Raw genomic sequence first — 9,043 nt, 5'->3', positions numbered from 1 at the left:
TTACATTTTATTAGATGCGCCTCAGTACGATGTACATATTCTCCAAATTTTAGGCCATTCCGATTTGTAGAAAAAAAATGAAATATAAAACACTACCGGATAATCGTGACCGCGCGATGAAATATGAACGGTGATGAGGGTAGAAAAAATCACTATTTATTTTTACATATAGGCGTTGGAAAGACTTTTATATATATATATATATATATATATATATATATATAAGGGAACGGATAAGGTATGCAGCTTGCTAATGAGGAAGCTGTAATATATATATATAGGGGAAAGGATTAGATATGCACCTTGGCTGATGAGGGGGCTCGCACAGGGTGGGGATGGATTGTAGTTTGACTGGACGGTTGCCTGCGAGTTCTGAAGTTTCAAATTTGGGGGCATTTAGTGCGTGCAAAACCTGACGACCCGTACTCCGTATCCCCATACTTTTTATGCCTGCAACCTATTCCTCTCTCCTCCAAATACTTTCTTTCCCCCTTCCCACAACATACCCTCTCTCTCCCCTTCCCATGGAGCAGCAATGCCTCGCTCTCTCTCCCGCACCGCTACTGCACCAGATCCATATCTCTCAATCTCAGTCAGCTGAAACATATCCAGAGAACCAGTAGGAAGGCTTGTGCTTCAACATCAGGTATGGTCTCTCTCTGCTCTATTTCTCTCTTGGCTTTGGATCTCCCTCTCTCTCTCTTTCTCTCTCTCTGACCCTTTCTCTCTTCGCTCTGGGTTAAGGCACGAGCCCTCTCTCTCTGCTCTGGCTCTCTCTCTGCTCTGGCTCTCTCTCTCTCGATTAGGGCATTGGCCCTCTCTCTCTCTTACCGCTCTGGATCTCCCTCTCTCGGCTCTGGTTCTCTCTCTCTCTCTATTCTCGGTTAGGGCACTGGCCCTCTCTCTCTCTATTCTCGGTTAGGGCACTGGCCCTCTCTCTCTCTCTATTCTCGGTTAGGGCACTGGCCCTCTCTCTCTCTCTATTCTCGGTTAGGGCACTGGCCCTCTCTCTCTTTCTCTATTCTCGGTTAGGGCACTGGCCCTCTCTCTCTCTCGATTAGGGCATTGGCCCTCCCTCTCTCTCTCTCTCACGGCTCTGGATCTTCCTCTCTCGGCTCTGGTTCTCTTTCTCTATCGGTTAGGGCACTGGCCCTCTCTCTCTCTCTGGTTCTCTCTCTCTCTGTATTAAGGCATTGGTCCTCTCTCTCTCTCAATTTGGGGCAGCCACAAGGGGGCTCTCCATCTCTCTGTTTCTCTCCCTGCTTTGGTTTTCTCTCTCTCTCTCTCTCTCTCTCTCTCTCTCTCTCTCTCTCTCTCTCGGTTAGGGTACTAGCCCAATGGGTCTATCTCTCTCAATCTGGGGGCAGCCCCAAGGGGTCTCTCTTTTTCTCTCAATTTGGGGGCAGCCCCAAGGGGTCTCTCTCTTTCTCTCAATTTGGGGCAGCCCAAAGGTCTCTCCTCCCTGGTGAATCTCTCTCACACACACACTCGCCCCCACGTGGTTCTCTCTCTCTCTCTCTCTCTCTCTCTCTCTCTCTCTCTCTTCTCGCTCTCTCTCTCCCTCCACAGTGAGCTTGATAGAATGCAATTATTTTTCCATTTTGTGTGCAAATTATTGTGTTAATGGAAGATGTATTAGTTCTAGTGCAAAAAATTTCTCCCATGAAAATCAATATCTGTTTCCAGTTATAAAATTTAAAGCTCTAGAAATTTTTACCATTAGAATCTCTATCTTGTTCTAATGCTTCTAGGGACTTTTATGATTTTGTACTTCTTTGAAACAAAGGATATGGGGTTCATATGGACTGTTTAGTGGGTTCGAGGGTGTGGGTTTATACTGCAATGTTATTGGTTTATGATATTTCCAGATGCTAAATGGATGTTGTTTTAGTGAAGAAAAAGGGATAAGTGGTTTGCTTTATTTTCCATTGCCATTTCTCAATTACCCTCCTTGGATTAGATGGTCCTTAGCGAGTAAGAATTTTGGGTATTGTTAGTTGGTAGCATTGGATTGGTCTGCCCATGAAGCTCTTTAACTCTAGTATGATGGATTGGCAATGGTTGCAGAAATTTTCATTAATCAGCAGAACATGGAATTTTTTATGGAACTAGGCTAGTTTATGATTATTTTCTTAGGGCTTTCATTAATTTTTGGATGATTTATAGAACCAGGGAAAAGATGGTATTGTGAATAGTTTGTAGCATCTACATGTAGAAACTTGGGAGGCACTTATGTAGGGCCAGTTAATGCTTCTGTGGGGGTCTCTATTTTCTCTAGTGTATTCGCTCATGTTTGAGGGCCAATCAAAGAAGTTTGCTGGTTCAATTCCTTGTGAATACGCCAAGACTATCATCTCCATATTCATCCTTATTCTTTTCTTGTCACTTCTTCCTCCTCAACTTTTTACACTTATGGTTCTTCTTTACATTTTGAGTTCCTCTCTCTCTCTCTCAATCAGGTTATCTACGATGAAGTAGTTAAAGATATCAAAATCAGTATCAAAATTCATATCCCAATTTACCAAGCAAGAAAGTATCACACTATATGATGGGTGTGATTGTTATTAGATCTGGGAATGTTGTGTAAGCTTTACTCATATTTACTGGCCTACTTGCAATTGAACTCAAACCATCCTTTAGTTTATTAAAATAGTGTGAGAGGCCTACTTGTAAATGAAAGCAGATTCTAGTGCACAATGTCTATTATTTAAGAACATAATTGTTGTTAAAATTACTTGCGTTATCTATGGGATGTTAACTGGTGTGAATAGTTATTGGACTCATGCTTTTGATGATTGTGTGAATAGTTGTTGGGCTCTTGCTTTTGATGATTGTGTGATAGTCTTTCACAAAATTGTGTTCGTAGGTGGGAAGATGGCACTTTCGTCTACAAGACTGCACAATATTAGATTCAACAACATCTAACTTCAAGTCACTGTTCAAGTTATTAGAGAATCAACAATATATGACTGCCCATGGGAATTCTGAGAAGTGTGTAATCATAGTCATATTAGCTCTGAGTTTAGTGATTCATGTTGTATATTCCTTTCTCCTTATAAAAAAGGAGTAAGGTGTACTTCTCAATTTTACATGTTATATATTTCTTTATCCTCGTAAAAAAGGAGTAACCGTGTAATCATAGTAAGGTGTAGTCCTCAATCATAATATACTTCTATTAGGACCGAAGGCAATTTTGTTATATATTGTTCTTTCCATTTCTCTTTCGGAATTAGCTGCTTGATAATGCTGGGTTGACCCAAGTCGCTGGTTGGTTAAGAAATTTTTCAGAAGCATTGGTTAAAATGCTAGTGGATTCCCAGGAGGCAAGGAATGAGAAAAGCAAATTTATTTGAAAAGACATTAAACCATGTCAAAGCCAGGCCTTATATAATGTTACAGTTTATTGGAAACTTTATATGTGGCACTACATATCTCATTCAAATCAAATACTTAGTCTCATTCGAATTAAATAAGAATTTGCAGTAAGTATCTCTGCATGGCCTCATTCGAATTAAATAAGAATTTGCAGTAAGTATCTCTGCATGGCCTCACCCCTTGCAAATTTAGCCTCAAATCTCATACGAATTAAAATCCAATTGATGGGCCTATATAGTTTTACAGTTTATTGGAAACTCTATGTGACACTAAAAATCTCATTTGAATTAAATAATTATTGGCATGATTTGTGTATGGCCTTACCCCTTGCTAATTTAGCCTCAAATCTCATCCGAATTAAAATTCAATTGTTGGGCCGAGAGAGTTTAAAAGGAATTAAAAATTCTACAACAAAAGACAAGCTCATAAGAAGTGGACATTATTGCACAATATTTTGTAATTGAACTTTATCTTGAAACAGCTGACTGCATTGTTCATTCTATAAACTGAAATTTAAAAAACACATCTATATTTATTGATTTGAATGCAGCAATTCTGGCACTTCCTTTGATGGTCAAGTGTTGATAATCTGGGACGGAATCTTCCTCTCTTCAAAACAATGTCTTCACTGACTGAACGCCCCTCTGTCTTCGTGAGCCACTTATCTGCATTAAAATTCAGCAGCATATTAATACAGTTTTTAACCCTTGTAAGTTATTTAAAAAAAATTTTTTTTTAAGTGAGAACAATTATAGAAAATCAAAGGAGCTTCATTTAAGAGAGAATGCTAGAAATAACTAAAAATACCAATAACTCAGCTCTAAAGTTTATACAAATTCAAAACACAATGCCTCCAGAAAAATAGCGTGCATACCTTTAAATCACTGAAATAAACAAACACCTATGAAATGTAAAAGCATTTTTCAGAATACTTAAGAAATGCAAATTCAAACCATAATAGTCCCTAGAAGCATTATTTGATTCCGCCAAGACACCAAGGTTGCATTTGTGCATATATGGATAACCCTAAATAACCAATATAATCACGAAAAAACTAAACCCATTTGAACAAGACATCGATTCTAATGGTAGAGCTTTAAATTTCATAATTATGGCAGAAAGTTTTGGCACCAGAACTACATCTTCCTTTAAGACACTAATTTGCACACAAAATGGCAAAATAATTGCACGTTATCAAGCTTACTGTGGAGAGAGAGAGAGAGAGAGAGACCCGTGTCAGGGCAAGAGAGAGAGACCTTTGGGCTGCCCCAAATTGAGAGAAAGAACGAGACCCCTTGGGGCTGCCCCAAATTGAGAGAGAAATACCCTTTGGGCCAGTGCCCTAACCGAGAGATAGAGCGAGAGAGAGAGAACCAAAGCAGGGAGAGAACCAGAGAGATAGACCCCAAATTGAGATAGAGAGAGGGCCAATGCCCTAACACAGAGAGAGAGAGAGGGCCAGTGCTCTAACCGAGAGAGAGAGAGAGAGAACCAGACCCGAGAGAGGGAACCCAGAGCCGAAAGAGGGAGATCCAGAGCGGTGAGAGAGAGAGGGCCAATGCCCTAATCGAGAGAGAGAGAGAGAGCACCAGAGCAGAGAGATAGAACCACAGAGAGAGGGCTAGTGCCTTAACCAAGAGCGAAAAGAGAGAGAGAGAGAGAGACAGAGAGAGCCGAGAGAGAAATAGAGCAGAGAGAGACCATACCTAATGTTGAAGCACAAGCCTTCCTACTGCTTCTCTGGATATGATGCAGCTGACAGAGATTGAGAGAGATGGATCTGGTGCAGCAGCGGTGCGAGAGCGAGAGCGAGGCACTGCTGCTCCATGGGAAGGGTAGAGAGGGTATTTCGTGGGAAGGGAGAAAGAGAGTATTTCGAGGAGACAGGCATAGGTTTCCGGTTTTGCATGTATTAAAATTCCCCAAATTTGAGCTTCAGAACGCGTTGGCAACCGTCCATTCAAACTACAATCCATCCCCATCGTTGGCGTACCAGCCTCCTGTGGTTTGAATCAGGTTGAGGCTGTAAGCAATCAAAGTAAGGCGCACCTTCAAATAGTATCGAAAGATCTCATTTTAGTACCAAAAATATTTATGACGGCTAGAAAAAAAATTTTATCTTTAATTATAAAATTTAAAGTTTAAAACATAGTGTAGATCAAGTAAATCTATGAAAATCTTGAAAATTGATAGTCAAGATAATGTATTACACGATACACTATCCCAAGACTTGAAATCCATTTTCTTTTTACATCTATGTATCTCAAGGTCGAGATGATCATATTTTAGGGCTTCTAGACATCGAAAAATAAAATTCTAGTGAATTTTTAGGTGCACCTTAATTTAGTTATTCAGGGTCTCAACCTTATATAAATTTTTTCCTTCAATTTATTAATTTATCTATAGAAATGGTTTATATAAGGTTACAACCTTAAAATGTAGAATTACAAATGCACCGCAAAAATCTATCGGAAAATGTTGTTTAATGTCGAAAAACCCTCAAAATTCATGATCTCGACAACGAGATGTATGAATAGAAAAAAAAAAGTTTAGAGTCCTAGAAATAGTGCATCTTGCAACACATTATCTAGACCGCCTATTTTCAAGAATTTAATATGTTTATAGATATACTTGATTTTAACCATTTTTGGAGTAAAATTTTATAATTAGATATGAAAATAGATTTTGAGATAATCCTATGAATGTTTTACACCAAAATTACATGTTATGGTAAAATTTGGAGGTGCGTCTTAATTGGATTGTTTAAAGTTGGAACATTATAGAAACCACACCCTTCATATATTTAATATATAATTCTTTTAACTTTTAGAAGACCTAATCGAAGACCTAATTTGGATTTGATGTATAGTTTTCAGATCTGGATCCTGATCTAGATCCGAACATTCTGGAACCGAAAAGAACTAGATCGGGATTTGGATCCTATGCATATTTTTGGATCCGGATCTAGATCTTGATGGATCTAGACCCGATTTGAAAAATTCTTAGCCCTAAAGTAATACAAGAATGGAAAAAGTTTATATAAGGTTGAGGCTGTAAACAATCAAATTAAGGCACACATCAAAAATTCACTAGAAGAAATTGTTTGGATGTTGAAAAAACCTTGAGATACATGGACGTAAAAAATAAATTGGACATTAAATCTTGGAAATAGTGCATCTTGTAACTTATTATCTTGACATTCAATATTCAAGAAGGTCAAGTATTCATAGATCTACATTATTTTTGAAGCTTTAAATTTTATAATTAGAGATGAAAACAAACTTTTAGGTGATCATAAAGATTTTTGGTACTGAAATGATATCTTTCAATACCATTTGAACATGTGCCTTTGATAGTTTAGGGCCTCAGCCTTATAGAAACCACAATTACAAGTATTGTTTTTCTTTTAAGTAAACAAACACTACATATTCACGAGGCAAAACAAAGATTCTGGGAGCACTTATTTTATTGTGCTGTGATATATATGAACAATTCGATTTCTTGTCATGCTTTCTAACCTGGGTTTGCATTTGGGGTTTCAAAATTCGGTAGTAAAGGATGTGAATCACCACTGTTTCATGGTGATAACCCTTAAAGAGAGGGGTTGGAGATCACTTAGGTTACTAAAGCTGAGAGATCTTGAGAAAACCTTTCTCTTGTCTTGGAAAAGAGGGTGGAGGTCTTGAAAATGGAGGTTGGTTGAACATGTGTCTGTGATTCTAGTAAAGACACATGAGATTTCTTTTATGTTCTGCTGAAATACCTTTCCAATGTTCTTGTTATCGTATCTAAAAGATAATTTCCTTGTTATCATGTCTAAAAGATAACCCTCATTTCTCCATGTTAACAAATAGGAAAACAATAATAATTTGAAGCACAAACCACCAATATTGGTCTTCTTTGCTTTTCAAATTTCAGCAAATTTTCAAATGAATGTCCACTCAAATGCTGCGAGAGGTATGAAGTATGAACAACGTGCATGCTTCGAATCTTAATAGTAAACCAGCCAACCACTTAGGGTGTCTTTTATGACCTTAAAATTCTTGAATCAGATTTCATACCCGTTGTGCTTTAATAAAGAATAAATTTGATTTTGGATTTTCAAGAATTAGATCTCATTCTGCAAAAATGGGAAGTCCAATTGCCACCCCTGGGGCAGGAATCGTTTTTAGAGTACCTTTTACACTATATAAAAAAAAAAAAGAGAAAAAGATGTCCATGGTGTTGAAATCAACCTTCTTCTTCTTTCTTTCTTTTTCTTTTTCTTTTTCTTTTTTTTTTGTTTTTTTTTTTTTTTGGGTAGGGGTTGAGTCAGTGGGGAAAAGGCCCTAACCGAATTGAGCCTAGAATGTAACCGTACAAATCATCAAGTACTAACCAATTAAGCCGAGGCTCTTTTACTAAAAGTCATCTAACTATTATTATTTCAAATCAAATAAACCATTTTAGTGTGCGGTTTGTATAGAGCCAAAGCTCTTTTCCTAAAAGTCATCTTAACTATTATTATTTCAAATCAAATCAAACATTTTAGTGTGCGGTTTGTATAGAGCCGAGGCTCTAAACAATCTAACTAGAGCCCACCTTCAACTAGTGTCTAGACATATGGTTTTAATACTCGAAATATTTGTGATAGGCTTAAAATATGTTTTCATCTTTAATTATAAAATCTAAAGCTTAAAAAATAGTATAGATCGAGCAAAATCTTAAATATTGACGGTCCAAAAATGTGTTACAACATGCATTATTGTTAAAACTTGTAATCCATTTTTTCTCATTTTCATGCATATTGATGTCGAGATGATCAATTTTAGGATATTTGGGAATCAAAACAACCTCTTATAGTGAACTTTCATAGTAGGCTCTAATTTGATGGTTTAGAGCCTCGACTCTATATACACTTCTTTCACCATTTTATCCACATAATAGTTAGTTTTCAAAAGATCATTTCACTCTAGTACCTCTTCCTCCCCTTCTTATCATGCCACGCTCTTTACAAGCCCCTCTCTCTCTCTCATTCCACAGCCCTGTTTTTCTTCAATCTAGAACCTCTATTTCTCTTACATCCGAACTGACCTCCTTGCCGTTTCTATCGGTAAAGCTCTCATCAATGGGGGCACCACCGAGTTGCCGAAGTCTCCATTGTCCTTTCTCACTCCCTTGTATTGTAAATCCTCAAGAAAAACCTCAAGCCAGATAGGAAATTGGAGTTTTTCATATGGGTTTCTTCACAAATAGGTTACAAGTTACAAACCCTCTGAGTATGCTTATTCTCTCTTTTTCAAATAGTTTCCAGGAATAAGGACATTGATTCTCTTAAGGATTCTGCCACATACCATGAAGAGAGAAAGTAATTCCTGAATCTCGCTCTTTCAAGCTTATGCTCAACTCCTTTGTTTTGTTGCGTAATTTCACTCAAGCTCTTGAATTGCGACTATATAATGAGACCATTTACTTTTGGTATAAAGTTCGAGAAGCAAAAGAGCTCTGTTGAACTTTTTTGCCTTTAATATAAAGCGGTCACAATTAATTTTGACTATTGGATGTGAAATTGGGTGATTGCATTTATTTTATTGACCATTGTCAAAGTTCAAAAAACTTTTTTCGAACTTTGTAACACACCCTAGTTATCAAATTTTACATCGGATGATTGTTAAGTAATTGAGACCTC

General features: G+C 37.5%; 2 long non-coding RNA genes across 2 annotated transcripts; one reads left to right on the top strand and one right to left on the bottom strand.

Annotated features, from left to right (window-relative positions):
- Positions 1-237: 237 nt before the first annotated feature.
- On the top strand, positions 238-3,183 carry LOC148779073 (uncharacterized). The gene is made up of 2 exons (XR_016047252.1): positions 238-646; positions 2,867-3,183. It is a non-coding gene; the product is annotated as an uncharacterized LOC148779073 (long non-coding RNA).
- A 631-nt stretch (positions 3,184-3,814) lies between these two features.
- On the bottom strand, positions 3,815-5,425 carry LOC110007244 (uncharacterized). The gene is made up of 2 exons (XR_002280913.2): positions 5,082-5,425; positions 3,815-4,040 (listed from the first exon to the last, which is right to left on the bottom strand). It is a non-coding gene; the product is annotated as an uncharacterized LOC110007244 (long non-coding RNA).
- Between the last annotated feature and the right edge of the window lie 3,618 nt (positions 5,426-9,043).

The sequence above is a fragment of the Amborella trichopoda genome, chromosome 13 (assembly GCF_054954075.1).
Source record: "Amborella trichopoda isolate Santa Cruz 75 chromosome 13, AtrichopodaSantaCruz75HAP2 v2.0, whole genome shotgun sequence".
Classification (NCBI taxonomy): Eukaryota; Viridiplantae; Streptophyta; class Magnoliopsida; order Amborellales; family Amborellaceae; genus Amborella; species Amborella trichopoda.
This window is presented reverse-complemented; position numbering and strand designations above follow the sequence as displayed.